The following is an 11,113-nucleotide window of genomic DNA, read 5'->3' on the forward strand; positions in this document are numbered from 1 at the left end:
TTGTGTGTGGTTGCTGCTGCTTGCCGTGGTAATATCTGCCGAAAACAGTGGTGGGCTTGTGCCACGTTGCGGTGTTTCTTGTAGAAGAGTCATCTTTCGTAACTTCGCATATTTCTGTTGATGTCCACACGGGCGCACTAGAAAAAAAAGTCTGCCTTCTGCCGCTCGGAGCCTTGGAGACCGGCTCGTGGTGGTGCTAAAAGATGAGAAAAGGCACCTAATTTCTGCAACCAGGTCGGGAGCACGGCGCAGTGCCTAAAAAAATTATTCGTCCGCGACAGGACTCGAACCTGCAATCTTCTGATCCGAAGTCAGACGCCTTATACATTAGGCCACGCGGACCGGGACACGGAGACCGGCTGAGCATACATACATGGGACGCTACACGAACACCCTCCTTTCTCGCGCTCTTTCCCTCTGTGCGCCGCTGTCAAGCAGGTTTCGGGACAATAGGCACAATGGAGCGCTTTTTCTCCCAAAACATCCGGAGGAACATGACCAGCATGACGTGTATGTTCGAGGAATCTCAGCAAATGCGGTGCACTGCTTGTAGAGAAGTGTCGAGGCTGGTACATGGAAGTTTGCCTACATGATGACTGCTATGACGCGCTCGATCCACATGCGATAATAATAATGCTAAATACATTGTTATTTTATGACACGCGATACACATATTGAATCAATCAGATTGTTTTGCCACATGAAGCAAAATTATTTGGCATCCTGGGATCAAATGCGTGTGCTAAAGTTTGAATGAATTTTATAGTAGCATTTTTAATGAAACTCTACAAGATTGTCACCCGGGATTCGGCAGATTTATGTAGATTTTCACTACATTCTAATTTTACAATATTTGAAGTGCAAATACACATATCCTTATATGGACAAGCAGTCAACGTTATAAACGTAGAGAGTTATTATAGTTTAGCGTTAGCTTGATAGCGTAGGTAGGGTGGTAGGGAGCCTTGATGCCCGCGCGCTCTTCTGAGGGTGAGGACAGCCGCGTCGTCTGCTACGACCGCTGCCATTGCGCCTCCCCACCACAACTCGACCGTATGCGAAGCCCGCTACGCAACGCTCGTGTGGTGCCCTGATACGCCCGGAAACATGTGCAAGCTAGCGAGCTTTTCTTCTTATTGAAGCTTGGACATCTTTTAGAGTTAATTTTGCCTGAATGCATGCAGGGAGCGCATATTTCATGTAAGCTGACGGCTTGTGCATGATTTATGCGCTAGAAGCAGACGCTGACTCTTTCATGTTGAAAACAAATCCCTACGCTGGTTACCACAGAGGGGATTCTAAATCTATATCGGGGGTGTCGTTTATATGCTTTCTTTGTTAGTGTTAATTATTATCTGAGGCTTTTAGGTTCTAAAATGACGCCTGATTGCAGGACTGCAGCAATTTCGACAATCAGTTTTTTTTTTTGCCTGCACTGACACAGTACATGGGTGTCCTCTGGTGTTTTACGTTATTCAAAATGAGACCGCCGTGGCCTAGATCGAAAGCGTGAGCCTCGCGTCAGCAACCGAGCACCGTGCCCACGGTACCACTGAGGCGGACGCCTTTCTTATTGCCTTAACTATTTCTCCACGATCTTCTCATCGCCCAACTCGACTTGTTTTTTTTTTTCGCGACATAGCGTGTTCATTCTACACAACGGTGCCCCGTCTTGTCTTTATGCATCTTCTTTTCATGAACGCTTCGCGAGTACAGTTTGCATAAGCACTTGCGTATGATCCCTGATAGCGCACAGCATTAATAAATAAATTATTTACTTAAATAATAATGCGTGCTGAAAAAAGTTTAAATACTGACGGTGTGTGTGTGTATGTGTGCGTGTGTACACGCCTGCCGTTTACCCTATTATCATCCAGTGTAGAAATAATTTATTTTTGTGCATTAATGCAGCGCTGCCAGAAGCAATTCAAATTATACGCTCCATGGCAGAATTCACTGAGTACTGTCATTAGTTGTTTCGCAGTGGTCATAAATGATTAAAAAACAACATCAATTGCGTAATGATTCGAGACAGGACGAAAAGAAAACTTGAAGTACAGGAACAATGAAAAAATTTTGAACTGCACACATTCTTACAAGGGTCATCACACCAGCATAGAAGGCGTACCTAAACCGAGAAAAAAGATCGTAGAAAGAAAGAGCCTGTGTGGCTTTGTAATGGTTTGGGCGCTCGAACGGTCGGTAATCGAATTCCGGCCGCAGTGGCCCCACTTCGATGGAGATGAAATGCCGGAGTTCTTAAACTTAGGTGCAAGTTACATAAAAACACCTGTTCAATATTTCCGAAGTCCTCCAATGTATACCGCGTCTCTCGTGATAATATGGTGATTCCGGAACGTACACACACTCTTTAAACTTCAGTGGGTACGACACCGCCGCTGCGCAAAGCTTTATTCTCACAAATTAATATTACGAAAAAAAAACAAGGATATCATCTGCAAAGAAACACGTGTAATGTATATTTAATAATAAAGTTCTCATTGCACATAGTGAAACCAAGAATGAAAGGCAGATACAGTATCAACCAAGAGCAGCAAGCAATGTTTACGAAGTGAAATACGCGATTCATGCACACGAGAATCAAGCATACAGCCGTCAGCGTGTCTGTTGCTTACACGAAATTGGTGCCGGTACAAATTCTGCATGCGGAATACCGGCTGGAAACTTACGCTGTGAATGGATGATCTGTTTGTCGGATGCCACTTGTCATGTTTGATTTTCACTGTTGAAAAGGCCTTCATTTCGGGTCTTTTAGGAAACGATACAGCTTCCAGAGTTTTTGCAATGATTATTGCCCTGCGGCACGCAATACCCGCTACGGTGACGTTAGCGAGCGCATTAAACCGGAGAAAAGCGAGCGCCAGCACAATTATTCGGGCGCAGCGAACACGCAGAAGTGACTGAGTGGAGTCAAAATGGCGGCAATGCCGCCGCAAAGGCCGAGGAGGCGGCACCTGCCCTTACAAAGGCTGACACCACTCTAAGCGGGGGCGCGCGCATCGAGGAACTCTAAGGTAGGGAGGGTGGTAGGGAGCCACCCTAGCGTAGGTTAAGGGAATGGCGTTACCGTGCAGCAAACGTTTGTTGTGGGCAGCGTCTTGCCCCAACTGGGATGGTGGCGCCACCTATTATATGGTAATAAGTCAAACAGTGAAAATGAAAAGAAAACGAGAATGTTTGCCTATGCAACCGCGCGAAGCATTATTAGAAGTTTATTTCAGTGATAAAAAAAAGTAAATAAATATGAACCACGTACCAGACGTGAAAACGTTCATGTTCCTGATTTGTTTACATCGATCTTGTAGTTAGGCCTAGACGCATTCGAAATGGGAAGTTATCTCAAAAAATTGCCCGCAGCTTCCCTCGGGGGAACACTGAGGAGGATGCGGACCATATAATTGGTTAACGGGGTGTTAAAGTGCGACTTACTTGGGTCGATGGCTAAATTGGTTAACGTGGTTGTGAAATGGGGTGTTAAATTGCGACTTACTTGGGTCGATGGCTAAATTGGTTAACGTGGTTGTAGGAGGGGGTGTTAAATGAGTGAACACGTACACACGTATGCGAAAGGGCGGCGCTGGTCGAAGGGACGTCGATCATTGTGTTTGTGGATTCGTTGGAATTCATTTCACCGCGACCTTGGACGTCAACGCGCCGTACAAACCAACCGACGAGCGGCAACTGAGCGAGCGAGCGCCGACCTTGAGTATATATACAGCACGACGGCACATGCACTGTCAGCTGTTGAATGTTCTCGAAGCGCGACGCCACATGCGCGTCCACTTGAGAATCAGGAGAATTGTAGATGTCGAACGCGGTGTGTAGAGGAGGAAGGGTGCACAGATGGTGGAGGAGTGAAGCGCGCGCGGTGTGTAGAGGAGGAAGGGATGCACAGATGGTGGAAGAGTGGGCGACGGCGCGACGGCGCATGCGCGCGCGTCAGCTGTCGAATGTTCGAGAAGCGGTGCGGACGGCGAACTACAAGGCGCGAGTATAAGATGCTCCGCATCTAAAACTACGCCAACTTATCCGTAATACTGAGTCATCGAAGCCAACTGAAGGCAAGTGAAGCCACTTTGAAAAGTCGTTTGCTGCGAACAAGGAGAATCTTTCAACAACTACTGCCAAAATCACTTCGAAGCGGGCGTCCGACAGCGCCGCCATGTTTCCGTACACTACGTGCACCTACGCTACTTTAAATCCGAAAAATACCGTGCGTACGGTAAGCGGTACGCGTAACGTACGTATCTGCGCATGCGCACTTCGATTTCGGTATCACGGTACGCCCCGTATCACGGTAAGCCCGGTATACTATAACTCTCTAATGTCCGGTCGTACATCCAGTTCAGACGTCCGTAAAACAGTCCCACGGGACATGGACTTTCACAGTACGTTCATTGGCTATCCGTGTTGAATATCCATATGGCCTGACATTTGTATTCATTATGAACAGCCAGCGGATATCCGTGGTTACTTGGGCTCTTTCTTTGTCCTCCCTTTACTCCCCCCTCTATTTATATATTGTTGCACTTGAATACTCAGCAGTACCACCAGCGTCCTTTGGTTTTCTTACGGCGATGCGCGCACGCACCACCCCTACCAGCCGCCACTTTCGTCTGCGGGAGCAGCTGAGAAGTGCGCGCTTTGACCGCTAGGGTGGTCGTAGAAACTCCAGTGCTGGTTCCCTCGTAATTATTGTCCAGCTTTCGAAGAAAAGTGTCGAAATTAAACAAAGGGACAGTACAATTTTATTGGCAATCAACTTGTGGGAACAGTAACGCTACGTGTCAAAGGTACCAATTTTTCAAAGCTGCAACGTACGATTAGAGGTACTGACACTAAAATTTTTAAGGCGAGATAGCTCGTGGGACACACAGATTTGTGTGGGCCTACTAGTTGGTCTACTACAACACGGGCTCTTTCGTTTCCGTAGGTGATGTGATGATTACTGCTGACAAAGATGAAACACCTGCAGTCATTTTGACCAAGCCATACAGTGCGATGAAGCTGTGTCGATGTTCGCACTTAGCCTTGACTTTTGAAGGTCGTTCGAATTAACTCGAATTTTCAAAGCACCCTAAAAGCTGTCTGTTACAATTACAGACATGGCAATGAACCATCGCTACATAATCATTGTGTGATGTTTCATATATTCTGTAAAAAAAAAACTTGTATGGAATGGTCAGAAAATATCTGCCTATAGTACTTAGTTTTAACAGTTTTATTTTCTTTAGAGTCGTTGAATATTTTAAAGTTTAAAACGATAGCGAGGGATCGTTGCAGGGATCTCTCCAATGCTATTCACCGCCTGTTTACAGGAAGTTTTTAGGGCCCTAGATTGGCAAGAGTTAAGGATAAGAGGTAATGGAGATTATTATTAGTAACAGGCGATTCACTGATGACATATGCGTTGATGAGTAACTCATGGGACGATTTACAGCTCATGATTACTGAACTGGCACGGAAAACAGGTCTGAAAATCAGTAAGCGTAAAACAAAAGTAATGTGCAATAGTCAGGTATAGCGTGGCAGCAGAAAGCACAAAGCCGGGTTGATTGGCGGGTCATGGGAGAGGCCTTTGCCCTGTAGTGGACGTAGTCAGGCTGATGATGGTGATGACAATAGCTTATTTTTAATGCAACATCGACTTTGCTATGGTGTAGCAATGTTGTTTTTGTTTGAGTTACCTTGGCAGCAAAGGGGAAAAAAGAGAACAAATTGAGAGAAAGACAGATAGGTCAACCAGAATTGTAGCACCCGTTTGCTACCCTGATCCGAGGGTAGAAGGAATGGAGGGAAAAAAGAGGAGAAGGAAAGCGCAGAGAAAAAGCAGACCAAAGAACAAAAAAATAACTAGAGGTGTGTGCATTTGGAGTGGGGGGGGGGGGTATTCAATGGGTCACTACCACGCAAAGAGTTCAATAAGGCTTTGACTGATTTTTAGTGCGAAAAAGGATCGTGTCCGCATTGCAGCATGGATTGATCTCATAAGGGTGTGTCGTCAAGGCGGCCAAACGCAGCAGCGAGCGGCAGCCTCGGCAAGCTTTATAGCGAGGGCAGCGACAAAGAACGTGCTCTATCGTTTCATCGCTGTCGCAATGATCGCAAGCATCACTGTCTTCCATGCCGATTCGCAAGGCAAGCGATTTGGTGAAAACGACGTACATTAAACCACACTCAGCAATATCTCGTATTTTCATAGCAGCATCAATCTTTAAGGATGGGATACATTCTTGTACACTGTCTTCGTGTGCAGATTGAGCCACTGCATCGGCATGTTCGTTGCCGGATATTCCGCAGTGCCTTAGAAGCCCCTGAAACATGCTTTCATGTCTTTCGACGAAGAAGTGGTGGAGCATTCCTAGAACTATATTTGTTCATGAGGTCCCCGGCGTACTGCCTTGGAGTTTTTATTACAGAAAGGCACTTGCAATGACACTTATCAATGTTTTAGAGCAATCTGCGTTGAAATGCAACAATGCACTGAGCTCCCAAGTCCCCGCCGCGGTGGTCTAGTGGCTAAGGTACTCGGCTGCTGACCCGCAGGTCTCGGGATCGAATCCCGGATACGGCGGCTGTACTTCCGATAGAGGCGGAAATGTTGTAGGCCCGTGCGCTCAGATTTGGGTGCACGTTAAACAACCACAGGTGGTCTAAATTTCTGGAGCCCTCCACTACAGCGTCTCTCATAGTCATATGGTGGTTTTGGTGCGTTAAACCTCACATATCAAACAATCAACAACGCAGCTAGCACCCAGAATCTACATATCAAACCTGGTGTCTCTTATCACAGAACAAGTAAATGACATTATATGGGCAAGTCAACTTGCAAAGCTCCCTTAGTTTTTTGAAGGCTGAAAACCCTACGCGTACGTTAACAGGCTTGGCTACTTTCTTCAAGTTATGAGAGATAAAGCGCTAATACAGTATCACACCTACTCTGCGACCCGAGCTCTCCTCCACTTGTTGCCTGTCTCTTTTGTGCGAAACTTCCAGGATGCGTTCCGCTACAGAGACCTGCCGCAGAACTGGGTACCATGCATCTGTGAGACGCTTGCTCTGAGTCTCGAAACTGGACACCATTTCGCGGTGACTTGATTTGGTCAGGGCATCTTTAAAACACAAGTTCGCGATGTCTCTCATAATAAGCTTTGAGTGTACCGAGACAAAAGAAAATAGAGCCTTATTTGCCCGTGGCTCATACGACCAGCATGTGTGCTTTCCTAACAGAAACAACTGGATAACCAAAAACCGAATACAGCCACCTTAAGCAAGTTCACAAGTAACTTTGAGGGGTGGGAAGGGGGAGAGGCGAGGAATTCCTTAATCGCGGGTGACACTTCGTCAACCATCGCTTGTAGGGCTCTCGTAGTCTAGGGTCGATCTATGTTGCTCACCTTTAGTTTGCGTTGCCATCGTCGTGTTCGAGCGACGACGACCGTTGTCCGGTAGCGTTTCGTTTCTTGCCGCCCCTGAGCGTACTTCCGACTTCACTTGTGTTTCGTCTGCTTGAGCGCCGTCGTCCGAATCGCGACGATGTTTTGAAGACGCCAATTCAAATTCTATTCTTGGGCTATCCAGGTCACCAAGCAAACCTTAATTTTCTTGTGTTTACCTCGTAAACGAATAGTGTGAAGCCGAGTTTACAAGGGTCGAAGTGACGTTGGCCTGCATGGGACGCCGACATTTCCTGGTGCGTTATTTGCAGTGGCGATGCGGCGTCCATTGCACGCGCAGGACGCGTCTGTTCGCTCGTCCACTTCAGGTCGCAAGATTAAATCCCGGCTGCGGCGGCTGCATTTCCGGTGGAGGCGAAGATGCTGTAGGGCCGTGTGCTCAGATTTGGGTGCACGTTAAAGAACCCCAGGTGGTCGAAATTTCCGGAGCCCTCCACTACGGCGTCTCTCGTAATCATATGATTGATTGGTATGTGGAGTTTAACGTCCCAAAACCACCATATGATCATGAGAGACGCCGTAGTGCAGGGCTCCAAAACTTTTGACCACCTGGGGTTCTTTAACGTGCACCCAAATCTGAGCACACGGGTCTACAACATTTCCGCCTCCATCGGAAATGCAGCCGCCGCTGCCGGGATTCGAACACGTGACCTGCAGGTCAGCAGCCGAGTACCTTAGCCACTAGACCACCGCGGCGAAACTCTCATAATCATATGGTGCTTTTTGGAGGTTAAACCTCACATATCAATCAGTGCCGCGAACCTTTTCGGGAAGATGTCGCTTTGGAATAAGTGAATTTATTTTGTATTCGTTGTCGGTTTTTACCTGATTAATTTTTTTCTTAAAATCGTGTAAGACGTACCAGAAGGAATAAAAACATTTTCTGGATGCTTCGAAAAATGGGGCGGGGGCAAATGTCATAACATAATTTTTCCCACACTACCCTGCGCACACCTCTCGTCACGAGACAACTGCACGTGAAGACCCAAGGAAACGTTTAGGCGGCTTCGAACTATTCTATTGGTGCTAAGCCGGAAGCAAAGATGAATCACGGCAGCCTTCTTTATGGTTTTACGTTTCTCCCCCCCCCCTCTCTTTTCTCTTTTCCGGTTTTTCTGTCTTTTTTGCTGTCTTTATTTCCGTCTATCTCAATTTTTCTTCCCATTCATTTCTTTCTTTTCATATATCTCGCTTGCTTCCTCTGATTTACTTCTATAATGATACGCAGTTTTTCGTGCGCATTACGCCTAGCGATGATGTCATACGACAGCCCCAGCCTTTAAAGTGTTCCTCACTTGCTGTGATCATCAAGGCGCTTGAAGAACAGATGAAGAAGACTTCTTCATGGCCCGAGCGCGTGCTCGATATATGCTACGAAGGGCTACTTTGCCTGCGTTTCCCTAAGCTATGACAGCATACGAAACATGAAGCGCTCCAAAAGGCATCTGACTGGCTATGGAAGATCACGAAGACCATGAAGAAAAGAACTTTAGAAGCGTGAAGGTCGCACGCCACGGCGAAAATTCTGGCTTGATATCTGTGGCGGCCACGACCAGGACAGACGAAGGGGTGGCAGTTCTCTCCTAGCCGGTTCTACGCTCGCCAGCTCATCTCCCTCACCACCCGGTGAAGGGAAGGGCGAGGAGAGGAAAGATGACAAGAATAAACAGTTGAGCGTTGAGTTTCACACCGCCCGATTGTCTTTCTTATAGAGATAGGATTTCAGGCAAATGCCTATTTTGAAGTCGATAATCTCTCTTGAGGTATAGTGCCTAGAATATACTTGGGGTACTTCGACAAAAAAGTTTTGGTCTGTCCGTCTGTACATTTGTCTGTTTGTCCGCCGTAACGATATCTTCAAACGGTCTTTCACGTAGGAAGGAAAATAGGAGGAAAAGAACGGCAGAAAGATTAGCCAGACTATAGGCAGCCGGTTGGTTACCCTGCGCTTGGGAAGGGGATAGGGGAGATGAAAGATAGAGAGCAGAAAGGGAAGAGAGATAAACATAGCACATTCGGCAGCACACGCGTGCACACTCTGTCACCTTCCAGTCTTGTCTTTCGCGGTGTGTGACACTGCTGTTACAGCCGTTTGTTCAAGTCAGTGTCGCTTAGGAATTTCAACAGAGCTTTTGTCGCCTTTTGTTGCAATGTCTTCTCTGGGGCACTTGACAGAATAGTGTCCATAGACATTTGGCTGTTGTCGATGCGCGAAAGAACGGACGCTAGTGACTGTCTCTTGATGTCATACAACGGACAGTCATACAGAATGTGGTGTAGCGTCGCTTCGCAACGATAGGCATCGCAGAGAGTGTTGTCGGCCATTCGTATGGCAAAGGTATAGGATTTCGTAAATGCCACTCCTAGCCAAAAGTGACGAACAAGGGTGGCTTCTCTTCGGTCGAGCCCAGTGGGCATGTAGAGAACCATTAAAAAGGACAGGTGGTGTTCACGATTCGTCTCATTGCTTGGTGGGCACCAAAGTGAAAACGTGATTTCACGCGCAAGTCGTCGAAAATTACTGGCTTCATCGGCCCGCGAAAGTGGTATGGCTTCTTCTCGTGTTCCTTCAAGAGCTTCCCGCACGGCAGTATCGGCATGTTCGATCCCTATGACGCCGCAGTGACTTGGCAGCCACTGAAACGTCACATGATGCCCTTTCTCGTGTGAAGCGTAGAGAAGGCATCGAATTTCGAAAACAAGCTGTTCGTACGGCCCGCGACGCAGTGCTGAGAGCACAGATTGTAGGGCAGCCCTTGAGTCACTGAAAATCGAGCATTGTTGCGGTGGTTCCCAATTGACCACACAAAGTGCAGCGCGCAAAGCAGATAGTTCCGCTGCTGTAGATGCCGTGGAGTGGTCAGTCCTAAAGCTGATGGAACACCTCTTGCTGGGACAACTACTGCACCTGACGAACACTGGTGGTTCGTGGAGCCATCGGCATATATATATGTACACTGTCTGAATATTCTTTGTGCAAAAGAAGAGACAGCTGTTTCAGCACGGGCGATGAAAGCTCAGATTTCCTCCAGATCCCTGGTACACTAAGGTGCACTGTGGGTCGAATAAGACACCAAGGGGGTATCGATGGTTTAGATGCAGGAGTGAAGCCCGAGGGAAGTTTCTCGTTGTACTTCACAATCATTTTAGCGGACGATGCTGGCAGTATGTGTGGACGAAGAAACACAGTCGAGTCCAGTGGTGCGCATGGAAACTGATTGTGACTTAGGCAAGATTGCCTAGGGTATTTGTGGCCAAACTTTTTGTTATTTTTTCTTATGCACGTGATGGAATATCAGGAATTTTGTCTGCCATCTGAACTTAAACTTCCGGCGCAGTCGCAGAGCATGTTCACTGCTATTCACCTCAATTCGCGTTCCGCGGCTCCTAAGATAGAAGATTCAGGCTCATTTTTTTGCGGATTCAACTTCCTTTTAGATGTGATTATGCTGACTGAAACATGGTATCATGAAGAAAGTGAAATGCCGAATCTCATTAACTATAATCACTACTTCATAAATAGAAGTACGCTTCGAGGTAGCGGAGTGCCGATTCACGTAAAAAACACATGCTCTGCGACATAGTTGCGGGATTTACGTGTATTACACCTGATTATGAACTGCTTTGCATAAAGA

The 11,113-nt window shown here is 47.0% G+C and overlaps 1 non-coding gene across 1 annotated transcript; it reads right to left on the minus strand.

Annotated features, from left to right (window-relative positions):
• Window positions 1-269: 269 nt before the first annotated feature.
• Window positions 270-342, minus strand: TRNAR-UCG (transfer RNA arginine (anticodon UCG)). Its single transcript has one exon. It is a non-coding gene; the product is annotated as a tRNA-Arg (tRNA).
• Window positions 343-11,113: the final 10,771 nt, after the last annotated feature.

The sequence above is a fragment of the Rhipicephalus microplus genome, chromosome 5 (assembly GCF_043290135.1).
Source record: "Rhipicephalus microplus isolate Deutch F79 chromosome 5, USDA_Rmic, whole genome shotgun sequence".
NCBI classification, from domain to species: Eukaryota; Metazoa; Arthropoda; class Arachnida; order Ixodida; family Ixodidae; genus Rhipicephalus; species Rhipicephalus microplus.